Source organism: Sarcophilus harrisii, chromosome 5 (genome assembly GCF_902635505.1).
Source record: "Sarcophilus harrisii chromosome 5, mSarHar1.11, whole genome shotgun sequence".
Classification (NCBI taxonomy): Eukaryota; Metazoa; Chordata; class Mammalia; order Dasyuromorphia; family Dasyuridae; genus Sarcophilus; species Sarcophilus harrisii.
Window position 1 is genome coordinate 155,451,460 of NC_045430.1, and position 15,648 is coordinate 155,467,107.

A 15,648-nucleotide genomic window follows, 5' to 3' on the forward strand; every position below is an offset into this window, starting at 1 on the left:
CAATCCTCTCTGTATTCATCCTGCTGGTCATTTCTTACAGAACAATAATATTCCATAACATTCATATACCACAATTTACCCAACCATTCTCCAATTGATGGGCATCCACTCAGTTTCCAGCTTCTAGCCACTACAAACAGGGCTGCCACAAACATTTTGGCATGTACAGGTCCTTGTCCCTTCCTTAATATCTTTTTGGTATGTAAATCCAGTATTAACATTTCTGGATCAAAGGGTATGCACAGTTTAATAAATTTTGGGACATAATTCCAGATTGCTCTCAAGAATGGTTGGATTCATTCACAACTCCACCAACAACACATCAGTGTCCCAGTTTTCCCACATCCCTTCCAACATTCATCATTATTTTTTCCTGTCATTTTAGCCAATCTGACAGGAGTGTAGTGGTATCTCAGAGTTGTCTGAATTTGTGTTTCTCTGATCAATAATGATTTTGAACACCCTTAAATGTGAGCAGAAATAGTTTCAATTTCATCATCTGAAAATTGTCTGTTCATACCTTTTGAGCATTTATCAATTGGAGAATGGCTTGATTTCTTATAAATTAGAGTCAATTTTCCATATATTTTGGAAATGCGGTCTTTATCAGAACATTTAACTATAAAAATGTTTTTCCAATTTGTTGCTTCCCTTCTAATTTTGTTTACATTAGTTTTGTTTGTACAAAGGCTTTTTAATTTTATATAATCAAAATTTTCTATTTTGTGATCAATAATGATCTCTAGTTCTTTTTTGCTCAGAAATTCCTTCCTCCTCCACAAGTCTGAAAGGTAAACTATCTTATGTTCCTCTAATTTATTTATGAACTCATTCTTTATGCCTAAATCATGGACCCATTTTGATCTTTTATCTTGGTGTGTGGTGTTAAGTGTGGGTCCATGCCTAATTTCTGCCATACTAATTTCCAGTTTTCCCAGCAGTTTTTGTTAAATAGTGAATTCTTATCCCAAAAGTTGGGACCTTTGGGTTTGTCAAACACTGAATTGCTATAGATATTGACTATTTTGTCCTGTGAACCTAGCCTATTCCACTGATCAACTAATCTATTTCTTAGCCAATACCAACTGGTTTTGGTGACTGTTGCACTATAATATAGTTTTAGATCAGTTACAGCTAGGCCATTTTCATTTGATTTTTTTTTTCATTAATTCCCTTGAATTCATGACCTTTTGTTCGTCTAGATGAATTTTGTTATTATTTTTCTCAGGTTATAAAAATGTTTTTTGGGGGTCTGATTGGTATAGCACTAAATAAATAGATTAGTTTAGGTAGTATTGTCATCTTTATTATATTTGCTCAGCCTATCTAAGAGCACTTAATGTTTTGTAATTTTGCTAATATAATTCCTGACTTTCCTTTGGTAGATAGATTCCCAAATATTTTATGCTATCAAAAATTATTTTGAATGGAATTTCTCTTTGTATCTCTTGCTGTTGGATTTTGTTGGTGATGTGTAAAAATGCTGAGGATTTATGTGGGTTTATTTTGTATTGTGCAACTTTGCTGTAGTAGTGAATTATTTCTAATAGCTTTTTAGTAGAATCTCTGGAGTTCTCTAAGTGTACTATCCTATCATTAGCAAAGAGTGATAATTTGGTTTTCTCATTACCTACTCTAAATCCTTTGATCTCTTTCTCAACCCTTAGTGCTGAGGCTAGCATTTCTAATACAATATTGCATAATAATAAGGTTTTAGTGGGCAAGCTTGTTTCACTCCTGATCTTACTGAGAATGGTTCCAATTTATCCCCATTACATATGATGCTTACTGATTCTTTTAAATAGATGCTCCTGACTATTTTAAGGAGAAGTCCATTTATTCCTACACTCTCTAATGTTTTTATTAGGAATGGATGTTGGATTATATCAAAAGCTTTTATGCATCTACTGAGATGATCACATAGGTTTTTGTTAATTTTGTTATTAATATGATCAATTATGCTAATAGTTTTCCTAATATTGAACCAGCCCAGCATTCCTGGTATAAATCCTACTTGGTCATAGTGTATTATGCTGGGGATGATTTTCTGTATTCTTTTTGCTAATGTGTTATTTAAGATTTAAGATTTAACATAAAAATGTTATTATTTAATCTTTATTAAGATTCAATATTCATTAGGGAGACTGGTCTACAATTTTCTTTCTCTGTTTTCAACGTACCTGATTTATGTACCATGTCTCTGTCATAAAAGGAATTTGGTAGGACTCCTTCAATCCCTAATTTTTTTCAAATAGTTTATGTAGCATTGGAGTTAATTGTTTTTTAAATGTTTGGTAGAATTCACATGTAAATCCATCTGATCCTGGGAATTTTTTCTTAGGGAGTTGATTAATAGCTTGTTCTATTTCTTTTTCTAAGATGGCATTGTTTAACCAATTTACTTCTTCCTCTGTTAATCTGGGCAAGCTATATTTTTGAAGGTATTCTTCTATTTCATTTAAGTTATCAAATTCATTGGTATAAATTTGGGAAAAGTAACTCCTAATTATTGCTCTAATTCCATCTTCATTAGTGATGAGTTCTCCCTTTTCATTTTTAAGACTAACAATTTGATTCTCCTCTTTCCTTTCCTTTTTTAATCAGATTTATGAAGGGTTTATCTTATTGGTTTTTTCATAGAACCAACTCTTAGTTTTATTAATTCCACAGTTCTTTTTTTACTTTTAATTTCATTAATCTCTCCTTTTATTGCAAGTGCCATATGTTAAAAATTAAACAAATGGGAAACAAAATAGAAAAAAACCCTGAATTTCTATATAGAAGTGAAATTATTCACATCCTTTAATAATAGCATTAATTATAGTGAAAATATCCTACCTCTGGAATCACAAAATTCCTGAGTTTGAATCTCACCTCTAAACCTTTTGTGCTATATAACAATAAGCAAATCACTTCATCTTGCTAATTTAGTATTCTCTTCTCTATAAAGGAATTCATAGCACTGGACAGCAAAGCAATGAATAATAAGAGTATGACACAGCATAAATATAGTTAGATTTGTACTTGGGAGAAGAGTGGTTTAAACATCTTATATAATACTAGGTACCTATATGATCATAAAAATGTTATTTAACATCTCTTTATGTCTTAGTCTCGGCATCTTTAGAATGAGAGTAAGAAAAACTATAGTTCCATCTTAATGGGTTAATGTAAGGCTCCAATGATGTGAGGTTTATAAAATACTTTCCAAATCTTAAAGAGCTCTATAAATGTTATAGATTTCCAAAAACATATTGTTTAGACATTTTCAAGTATGTCTGACTCTTCATGACCCAACTAGGGGTTACATATTTAACTACTAGAGAGTTTATTATTCCCTCTGCCAGTTCATTTTATAGATAATGAAACTAAAGAAAATAGGGTTAAGTGAATTGCCCATTCTCACATAGCTAGCAAGTATATAAAGCCAGATATGAACTCAGGGAGATGAGTATTTCTGACTATTGGTCTAATACTCTATCTAATTTGCCATCTAAAGCCTCAAAACATATTTATATGTACATATAATTTTACTTCTACATTGAGAGTTTAGTGCACCACCTGAAAAATAAGCAGAAATAAGCAAAATATTATTTTTGTTAGATTCCACATCTTCCTAACTGTTGCTAAAAAGAGATACAGAACTATCTGCATACAGATTTGTAGACTGTTAGATGTAACAGGGACCTTAAAGATCTAATCATCACAATGTTTTTATAGATCAGAAAACTAAGACCTGGATGAGTTTAGTAATTTTTTTCAAGGCTATACTGTAATGGTATCATACAACCTGTCCATAAATCTGGGAACTGAATGAAAATTATTTGACAGAAAGGTCAATATTCTTTCCATTATAATATAATTGGTTCTCTTTGTTTTGAATTAATAAAAGAGTGTCAGTTCCCCAAAGAAAGACTTTCCTTCCACATACATATGAATGTGTGTGCGTGTGTGTGTGTGTATGTGTTTGAGCAAGCACATGTTATTTTGAGTGTGCTGGAAGTAGGAAGTGAATGTGGGACATGCAGATCTATAATTCCAGTGAAGAATCTGTTCTGCAAATAGTAGTTATAGAAAGTCGTCTAAAGATAATGAGAGGTTTACTTATTCTCTAAGGGTCACAGAGCTAGTACATTTGAAAGGCAGGGTTTGAAGTCAGGTGTTCTGATTTGTGTATTCCCTGTCCACTGTCTAATATGCTTCTAGTACCATATATAGTTGCCTTAATGAGTAATGTTTAAATATCAATATTCCAGGAATAAGGTCCCCAGTTTTTCTTCCTCATAGGAAAGTCAGCACTCAATTAGTTACATCAGCAGAAAGAACACACAAGTGCTTCCAGTTTTAAAAGATATATCCTCAATTGTTATTTTATGTAGAGGAATCACCACTGTTTAATGATAGAGTAAAGGTTGAAGAGTAAGAGTTATTATAAGAAGTGCCAGCTGGACAAAGACATTTTTATCTTTTTGTACCTTGCTCCAAAAATGGAATTTCCTCTCAAAGTCATCCTCAGTGATATATCAATAATATATAGTGAGTTTACATAAATCAATTAAACAAACAACCCATAGAGAATAGTATAGACCTTGAAAACCATGCATTTGAGGAACTGGGTCACAATGTCCCAGTAAATGAAATGTGAAAGATAAAATATATATGGTACCTGGGCATTCAGAAGGATGTGAAGGAATGTGGTTGAGGAGATAAATTTAAATAAAATAATTATATATAATGTCAAATGTCACAAATATTAATAAGAACGATAGTAATTATGATATCATAATTTAATTAATTCATATAATAATAATGTCATGATCTGGGATTTTAGAATTTATCTGTATGCCACTTGTAATTTATTAATTTAGTTAATTTATTTAATAAATTTAATTATATTAATTTAGTAATTTATTAATTTAATTAATAATTTAGTTATTAGTTAATTAATTTAGTTAACTCTCATCTCCATATGTCTATGTATGTATCACTGTAGATCTTTACCTCAGCTTCTTACTTTACTTGACTTTTTTCAAGACTCAGCTCAAATCCTACTTACTGTAGGAGGCATTTTCTACTTCCCATAGTTGCTGTTATCTCTCTTTTCAGATTCATATAAATTCCTTGGCATACAGAGTTGATGCCTTCATTAGCATATAAGTTTCTTTATGAAATGGACCATGGTTTTTTTTTTTTAATTTTTGTTTTTAAATTTTTATTTTTGAACTTTAATTCTAAATATCATACCCAGATTTGTTTAAGTGCTTAAAAATATTTGCTGAGTGAGTGATCAAGACAATGATTTAAGACATTTGCAAAGTATCCATGATGAAAATGTTATCTATCTCCATGGAGAGAAAGAACTATGGAATCTAAATACAGACAAGTATTTTTTTTTACTTCATTCACTTTTTACAATTTGTTATTGTTAATTTTATTTTCTTGCTTTTACTAACAAGAGTTATATGAAAATATCTTTTGCACAGCATATGTATAATTGATATCACATTAATTGCCTTCTGAATAAGGAGTGGAGGGCAGGTTAAAGGGGAAGAGAGAATTTAAAACTTGACATTTAAGAAAATTAGTGTTAAGAATTTTTAAAGAAAATAATAACCAAAGAAGAGAGGAAAGTCATCTTTGCCCTCTTCTAACTGAAAAATAACAAACCTCAGCAGCAAAGCATCAATGAATGGAATTAAAGACAGGAAGCTTTTGCCAGTCCTAGACTAAGGCCTTTACATTTGCTTAAAATAATTTTGAATGCTTTGCTGAAAGATTTGACCAGCTACTCACTGAAGAGCAAGTCCAAGGAGAGCATAAGGTCAAAGTATTCAACAGAAAGGACATGTTGTATGGAAAATCCAGAAGTCAAAGGATTTTAATAAACTAGGATCCAAGTGACCAACATGGCTTGGTGTGGAACCAGGTTACAAGCAAACAATCTAGCTGATCCAGAATGGCTCTAATAGCACATCAGCAGAAAAATCTGTCTATCCAAGTCCTGCTGACTAACCTGTCAAGTAGCTTTACCTGTTTAAAAGCAACCTCAGCAGCTGAGTAACATGCTCAGCTCAGCCAAACAATGGATCAAAATGTCCAGCCAAGATTATGTGTCAAAGTAGCAATGAACACTGAAATTCCACACAGTAGAAAACTTTTGTGAACATTCTTCTTAAACAGAAATGACATTGAGACCTAGCTCTTCTGGAATTTTGAGTTCCCATGACCTCATGTTCCTTATGCTTATGTCTTTTTTTTAATTAAAGCTTTTTATTTACAAAGCATATGCATTGGTAATTTTTCCAACATTGACCCTTGCATTGACCCTTGCATAACCTTTTGTTGCAAATTTTCCCCTTCTTTCCTCACCCCCTCACCCCATCTGGCAGGTAGTCCAATACATGTTAAAGATGTTGAAAACATGTTAGACCTAATATGTGTATACATGTTTATATAGTTATATGGTTGTGCAAGAAAAATCAGATCAAGAAGGAAGAAAAAGAAAAATTGAGGGAAAAAATGCAAGCAAATAACAACAGAGAGAGTGAAAATGATATGTTGTATTTTACCCTCTGTTCCTGTGGTTCTCTCTCTGAGTATATATGTTTCTCTTCATCATTGAACAAGTAGCACTGGTTTGAATCATCTCAATGCTGAAGAGAGCCACATCCATTAGAGTTGATCTTGTTGTTATGGTGTATAATGATCTCCTGGTTCTGCTCATTTCACTTTGCATCAGTTCATATAGGTCTCTCCGAGCCTCTCTGAAATCATCCTGCTCATCATTTCTTACAGAACAATAGTATTCCATAGCATTCATATACCATAATTTATTTACCCATTCTCCAACTGATGGGCATCCACTCAGTTTCCAGTTTCCTACCACTACAAAGAGTGCTGCCACAAACACTTTTTTTTAAGATCTCTTTGGAATATAATCCCAATAGAAACACTGCTGGATCAGAGAGTATGCAAAGTTTGATAATTTTTAGTGTAGTTCCAAACTGCTCTCCAGAATGGTTGAATCTATTCATAGTTCCACCAAGACTGTGTCGGTGTCCCAGTTTTCCCACATCCCTTGCAACATTTGTCTTTATCTTTTCCTGTCATCTTAGCCAATCTGATATGTAGTAATATCTTAGAGTTGTCTTATTTTGCCTTATGCTTATGTCTTACAAGCATTATATTTTAAGTCTCTTCCCACATTTTCCCCAACAAACACTTTGAGTATGTGTAGAAGAGTATATCCCTTGCATTGGGGGAAGTATTTTATACTTATTCATTTTACTGAATCATTTGAGTATAAAAATTTTCCCAAAAGATAATTGAATCTAGTGGCTGGTTGTTAAGGGAAATCACATGAATGTATATGTAATGGTTATCTTGTTAGAAAGACAGCTCCCCTCAAATTTGCCCTTAGAAAATGAAGCAGTGTCATCCTGAATTCCCCTGTTTTTTCTTTCCATTTTATCATTTTAGTCAACTATGCATTTTTCCTCATTTTATTGATTTTGTGTTCTGTCATTTCATAGAAAATGCAAGTTTTTTTAAACTTATTGGGCAAAATTATCAGCTCAAAACAAATGTTTTACTGCTAAGTTTTAGTTCCTTCAAAAGAATGGCTTATATAAAATCTTTCTGGTCTAAACTATAACTTTGAAAATATGCCACTAACAAAAACCTTCCAAAAGAAAATGACCAAAAGGATTATCTGGTTCAAGTTTCTGAGTGCTAACCTAATCTGAAATGACATTGCTTGAAATCTCTGTCGTCTGAAGTTTCCATTCACCCAAATCTTCAAAGTGAGAACAAAAATTAAAGCTCCTCCTTACTGATCTCTGCCTTCAGAAGGACATCAATAGTTGGAGCACATAATTGTCACTGATTTCTCTTTGGGAAGGGAGGTACAAAGAAAAAAATAAATTCATTATCATAGACATACTTTGCTACACTGCTTATTTCAATATATATATATATATATATATATATATATATATATATATATACATATATATAATTGGAAGGAAGATTCTTTAAAAATTATCATGAGCTTTCAAGCAAATGCGGAAAAATAAAATTTGGGGAATAATTTGGTCCTAATGCAAATAGGCAAATTTTACTCCATATCATTCAGACTTGGTGGGATAAAAATCATGACTGAAATATGGATGTGAAAAACTATAACTTTTTTTTTCTATAGGAGATGGGCAAATGAGTGAACTAACACTCTATGTTAAGAAAATGTTCTCATGTGGGTGTCCATCAATTTGGGAATTGCAGAATAATTTATGGTGTAAGAATATAATGGGATATTATGATTATATAGGAAATACTGAGCAGGCTAATTTCAGAAAAGCCTCAGCTTTAAATGAACTAATGTTGATTGAAGTGAGCAGAACCAGAAGAACATTTATAGTAGCAACAAGATTGAGTGATGATCAACTATGATACACTTAGCTTTTCTAGGCAATATGGTGATCCATGACAATTTCAATCGACTTGGAATGGAAAATGCCATCTGCATTCAGATAGAGAATTATGGCATCTAAATGTACATTGAAGCATATGGTTTTCACCTTTTTCTTTATATATATTATGTATATGTATATGTATATATATATATATATATATATACATATATATGTATGTATATATATTTTTAAAAGTTGCACACATATAACTTATGTCAGAGTATTTGCTATCTAAAGGAGAGGGAGATAAGGAAGGGAGGGAGAAAAGAATTGGAATACTGAATCATACAAAAATGAATCTTAAAAGCTATCTTTACATATATTTGGAAAAATAAAATGCTATTGAGGAAAATTACTCATGAAGAAATCAAGGAAACAAAAATGGTGATAGGTGAAGAATATGTGGGTAAGGCTAAATGGAAACCAAAGCAAGTGGTAACACTGAAATATATGAATACAATTTGGACTACAGAAATAGAAAAATCGACAAAATAGATACACATACATATATAAACACATACACATGCACATATACATACATACATGTATGTGTATAAGTACATACACAGGAACGGAGAGAGGATTTAACATGTATTAATAATATTTGTCTTTAGTTGCTTTCCTTCTCTTACATGTTAGAACTCTATTTCTGTCATAAAAGGACTCTAGTAAGGTATTTTCTTTCTCAAATTTTGAGAATAACCTTTGAAATATGGATACCAATTATTCTTTAAAGTTTTATGATGGACTTCCCCTATAAATTAATTAGGATCTGGAAATTATTTATTTTCCCCCTATACAGCAAAAATTTTATTTTCAGGAAATGGGTTCAGATCTCTGTTTTTGATAATTTGCATTTTATATTTTTGAAGATATTCTTTAATTTATTTTTGGTTGTGCTCTTGAGTTTGTTACTGAGTAAGTGTGTCTAATATGTCATCATTGGTCTTTTATATTCTGGATTTTCCTTGATTTCACCATGGTCATTTAATATTTTATAGATTTAATTATCTGTGCTCTTCTTTTAGTGGGTGTGCATGCATGTGTGCATGTGATCTTCTTTTTGATCATATTAAGTAAGAGATTATCAATTTTATTAGCTTCTTAAAAGATTTAGATTTTGGTTTTATCATTTCTTTTTTTTTATTTTTAATTTATCAATTTGTCCACAATTTTCTATACTTTCTTTTTTGGTGCTTATTTTAAATTTGTTCAAATTTGTTTAAATTCTAATTTTTAAAATTCATATTTTATTTATTAAAATTATTTTATAATTTTTAAATGTATCATTGTAAGGATATTCTTTCCAATATTTTAATATGGAAAGGAATTACTTGATATATATTTCTAAATGAAGAATTCAATGAACCAAAAGAGCAGATTAATAGGTTTCTATTATTTGTGATAAAATAACAAAAAGTAGCATTTTGACAAATTGTATTTTTAATTTGGTTGCTTTGAGGAATTAATTGTGATTTTAGAAATGAATGTTTTCTTTTGCATTTTACATATTTGATTAACTTTTGAATAGATATGCTAAACTGAAATTTTAACTTTGGCTTTTCTAAATATGAGCACGGTTAGAATGTACTTGGACAGAGTGATTGTGTTTCTTTAGAAAATGACCAACTAAATAGTAAGCCATAAAGTCCTTCTCATGATTTATTTAATTAAGTATAATCATTGGTCAAAAAAATTTTAAATTCAAAAAGATAATCCTTTGTATCAATCCTATTTATTACTTTGTGAGTGGTTCATTTTTTCTAGCAATAATACAATAAGAGAAATGAAAGTGTTTTTTCATATATCAATATAAATACATAACACATACATATGTTTGTGTGTATGTACACATGTATAATCATATAATTCTCCTTCACTCCCAATAGAGAACCAGTTTCTTTTGCCTTGAAATACTATTTATCAGTATTTTTTGGTAGTAAATATAAGAATTCATTGATATAAAAATTATAATTGCTTCATACTAATTCAAACAAAATTAATTTGAATTATTTTAAATATCAGATAGTGACTAGTTCAGCATATTTTAATTATTGGGAAATTCAAAATACTAGGCCATTGGAAGAGGTGGAAATGAAAATGACTTCGTATGTTCTAATGAAATTTCTTTTCTGTGGTATAAAGGTTGAATTCTAAGATAAAGATAATTTATGAAGGACCTTATTTCATAAGAACATTATAGTGTTCTAATTGCTAATTTTATTACTAATTTGTTTGTTTACAATTGTTGGTTTCTATGAAGACCATGTATTTTAAAATCAGCCAGAGTCAGGAATTCAGGTTAGGGGAAAATCATCAGTCTAGATCGGAGGTGGAAGGGAATCGGCGATAGCAATGTGTGCAGCTGAGTCAAGAAGCTAGCTAGACCAGAAGCCACACGACTAGCAGCTGGGAGTATGGAACCCAGGCTCAATCTCTCCCAGCTTCTCTTCCTGTCTCTCTCTGCCTCCACCCCCCAAAATCGTCATTTCCTATACAACACATCAGGACTTGCACAGAGAGCGGGCGGGGGCCATTCTTTATCCAATCATGTATATTAATAGGGTATACTCCAATTACTATTTAGCCTCACGTACTTGGGACCTCAGTGCATCAACTCAAACCTCAGCCCATTACAGGTTTCTGCTGTCCATGAATTGAGGGTGATAATCACTTAAGGCATCTCATAATATGTTGGAAGAAATTAGCAAAGAAAAGAAGAATGAGATAACACAGATTAGAGGGGAATGCTAAAGATACTTTATAAAAATTAAAAATAACAGTAATGAATCTGGTTTATGACAGATGTGTGGCATAAATGAAAGCTCAGATTTGGGGGGTAGCAAAAATAAAGGAGACAAACCTCAAAGCAATATGAGTGTCCATCAATTTAATAATGGCTGAAAAATATGCTATAGAAATAAAATTTACACTACTGCACTGCATGATAAGAAATAACAAATATGAAGAAATCAGGAAAAAACATGGATACTGATATGACAAGATTCAAAACAAAAAAAAAAAATCAACCAAAGGGAACAATATAACAAAATGAATATTTAAAAGCATACATACATACACATATGTTTGTTTATATATGTGTGTGTGTGTGGTTTCTGTGTGTTTGTATGTATATATGTATATTAAGTAGATATAGATAGATATCTAAATATATATAGACATATGTATTTGTATATATGTATATAGAGTGTATATGTCTATACCTATGATTTCCTCAGGCAGCTCCCAATGCATAAATTGTTTATAATGATGCAGATTTTACAACTTGTCTCCTCTCTTACAAAGTAAACTCTTTAAGGAGAGGAACTATGATTTTGCCATTCATTGCATTTTTATCACTTAACCCAGGGCTTGGCATGTAGTAAGTACTCAATAAATGCTTGTGAATTAGCTTTCAATAACTCATAATCTTAGTTTTCTAGGACCACTGAAAGTTTGGTTGACTTGCCTGGAGTCAAAAAAGTATCATGGATCAGAGGCAGGACTTGAACTTAGATCTTCCACACTAATTCTCTATCCACTATATTATTTCTTCTCTGTGCTACAAAGGTGTAAAAATGAAAAGGCACTCAAACATTAGTTGTTCAACATGATCCTAGGGGACAGATAATGAGGTGTTCCTTTTCCCTCTTAAAAAAAAAATCTTTTGTATTCATTATCAGATGAAGGAACATTGTCCCTTGATTTTATTTTTAGTGTTAGAAGGTACACTGAGGAGTAAATGAAATACTAATAATGTTTAAAGGCATTTTACAACTTACAGAATAAAACAAAATAATGGGAACTGATATGTATTCTGGTGTGGTGGAATATTGATTTTTGGTTTCTAAAAACATATCCTGAATATACCCTTAGTGGTGAGAAATTGATTTCAAGTGGCCCCCTCCAATAATCACTTTCTCAGCACCACTTTTTGGAATGATGCAAGGAAGCAGAAAGCAAAGAGAAAAATATTTGGCACAACTTCATTATGACAGATTAAGCATGAAATATTGGAGTCACGGAATACTTAAACTTCTTTAATTCTTTACTAATAAATGCTATCCCCACAATAGAAAAAAGGAGAAGCTGATAAATTGTATTTCTCTTTTTACATTTATTAAAAAGAATTGACCAAGTTGTAAGAAGAGGCAAGGGTGAGGAATTATTCCCATTATATTAGATCATCTCCCCATGACCGTTTCCCTTGTTATAGGTTTCTACTTCTAAACCAAACATAGTACTTAAAAAAAATAGCACTACATTTTCTAGATGAAGGTCATGGTTATAGTAAGAATTTTATTGTTACAAAAATGTCTAATGTTCATTTTTCCCTAGTTATGAATTTGACCATCAACAAAGTTTTGTTTTTCTTTTTGTTTTTGTTTTCCTTTTTCTTTGAAGGATGATATTTAACAACAGGGTAAAATTTTGAGGAAACAAAGAACATTCATAGCACATGTCTAGAGAAGGGAAAAATGTTTCATTTTCTTAGTTCCTTTTCTTTTGCAATGATATTTCATAAAATGTGATAGAATAATTTTGATATAACTGAAAGATTGTGAAGTGCCTTACTTCAGAAGTCACTGGGGTTGGCTGGATAGTCTTTCTATTGAAAGCCTGGATTGAAAAGCCTGTAGATGTAGAGTATAACTTTTCTATGTATAAAATGAATTCTGTTTGGAGAACTGTTTAGCTATATTCTGAAGCTATCTCTACCCAAAGGCATATTTGTTGTGAATTAAATGCCACTATTCCCTTTCACCTAGTTTCTCAGGGGTAGAGAACTGGTTTGAAGAAACAGAAAAGTTATTTTGGGTGTCAGATAATATTGACTGTCATTTTTATATCATATTTCAAATTCAACTTGAGGTGATATCTTTTAAAAGAAAAAATCATTTGCTTATTGGTCATTATAAAGTTAATAATAATAATAATAAAATTTGAAAGCGATATATCATAAAAACTAATATACAAATAGAAATTATAATGGCACTGAAACATCTTGGCAATAAAGGCATTTGCCAGTAATTGGAAGGCTCAGCATACTTCAGAGTTTAATCACCCACAAAACTGTTTATTACCATGTATATTCCTCCAACAAGAACATTAGCCTCTTAATGTCCCCCTTGGAAACCCAGTGAACATGGCACCTTGGCAGTACTCTCTCCTCTCTCTCTAAATATCATTACCTAATAGTGACCTAGCTTCATAAGACCCTGATCAATGGCAGACTGGACAATCTGTGAAATCTAAAGTTACACTAATTAACATTTGATGCAAAATAATGCCTCTCACCTCTAGTAATAGCTTTGGCAGAGACATAGTCCATAAATAAAAGAATAATATTTATATCATGTTTGAAATAGGTCCTTAAGCAATTGATAAATGTTGCATGTCTGCTTAATAATAAATGTCATGATTAAAAAAATAAATCTAAAATATTTTATTCAGCTACATCAAGTAAAATGTTTTTGAACTACTATAGTTTTATGCAATTTGTAAAAGTCTGAAGAAAAAGGCACTACAATTACTAAATGATCTTTGCAGCTGATTTATCAAGCTTCTTTTCCCCAGGAATAAGGAGGAAAAAAGTTCAACTAGCTTCCTTTTTTCCCCTCAGGAAATGTATTTGGGAGGGGAAATATAGAGAGTGGTATGAATCTATGATTTTATCAATGTAGAAAAGTCTCCGGGTGAAAATCCATTCCATCAATGTGAAACAGCTACTTATCTACAACTTCTAGTGATAGAAATTTGTCTGTGACACTGAACTAGCATGTGTCAGATGGAAACTTAGAACATACCTGGCAAGGGTGATTCCATAATCATGAAAGTGGTTTCCCCAGGGTAAGACATATCCATTACATTCCCCTGCGATTTCCCCAAATGCAGGAATCTTTACTGCATAATTTGTGATAGTTTTTGTAAGTATCCCTATTCATCATGCCATGTTACATGTTACTTCTCAGGTAGTTATATTACAGCATCAATTTAGTTATTTAGAAATCTTCATTAAAGTCCACATAAACATTGTGTCTCTTTTTGAATGAATCAATTATATGTCTAAAATTGTTGCATGTATTATCTGACACAAGCTTTTTTTTGTAAAGGGGAAGTTGAGGTGGTGCCAAATAGCTAAAAAAATATTGGCTAATATAATGTAAGAAATTATAATTGGGAAATTTGTGACATGTTTTTGTTGATACTGCTAATGCCCCAGATAAGTGTTAATTTAAATGAAAAATTTTATTTTTTTCTTCATTACTGGCATTCTCACTTGAGAGTATTAAGATAAGATAGAAGGCTTTAAACAAGTATTATCCAGAATAAAATGAAAAAGAAAAGCATAATCAAATAATTTCTTATTTTTCTCAGTGATAGAGATTGCTATGAATTTAATCTATAGGCACAAACTTATGCATGGCCTCAACAGAGATTCTTGGGGAATTAAGACTATTAACAAGCTAACCTTAATAATAGCCAATCATTACTTATATTTATATGTTTCATATTTATATTGTTTATATTGTGTTTAAAAGTTTATATTGTGAAAAATGCTTCATTAAACTCACTATTCATGTGATGAAGATAAACTATCTATTTTTGTGAATTTATTTATATATTTATGTATGTACACACATATATACATATATCTATATCTGTCTATATAAGATGTCATGCATGTATACATACACACCCATAAGTATTATATACTGGCCAATAAATATAAACAGATTAAGTTAAAAGCTCTAGGCATACAGATCACAAGTTGAAGCTCTCATTTAATCTACAAATACAGTTCTCTGAGGCAGAGAAGCCCTTTCTTATCAGGCACTGGTTTTCTTACCAGCCCATGGCTAAGTCATGGCATGATTAATTTCGAGCTCATTCAGAGTTCCATAGAAATTTAGGGTTCCTCTTCTTATCTAGTACATAGACAATAATAAAAAAAAAATAATAAGATGCCTCGCAGTGTCCTTAGTGCTCTTCAGTCCTTGAGTTTCCGTTTTCTGCATTAGTTTTCTTTCTCACTTGTGGCAGCATTAGAAACTGTTATAACTTTACTGGATACTCTACTATGGATCTAAGATCCATAGTATGAGGACTTTCCCAAAGGAGCTAGCACTCTCCTTTTACTAATAATACTTCAAAGTAAAATATCAGGGGTATAAGT

At 31.4% G+C, this 15,648-nt stretch overlaps 1 pseudogene; it reads left to right on the top strand.

Moving 5' to 3' along the window:
* The first annotated feature begins 14,270 nt into the window (after positions 1-14,270).
* On the top strand, positions 14,271-14,419 carry LOC111721110 (annotated as a pseudogene).
* Positions 14,420-15,648: the final 1,229 nt, after the last annotated feature.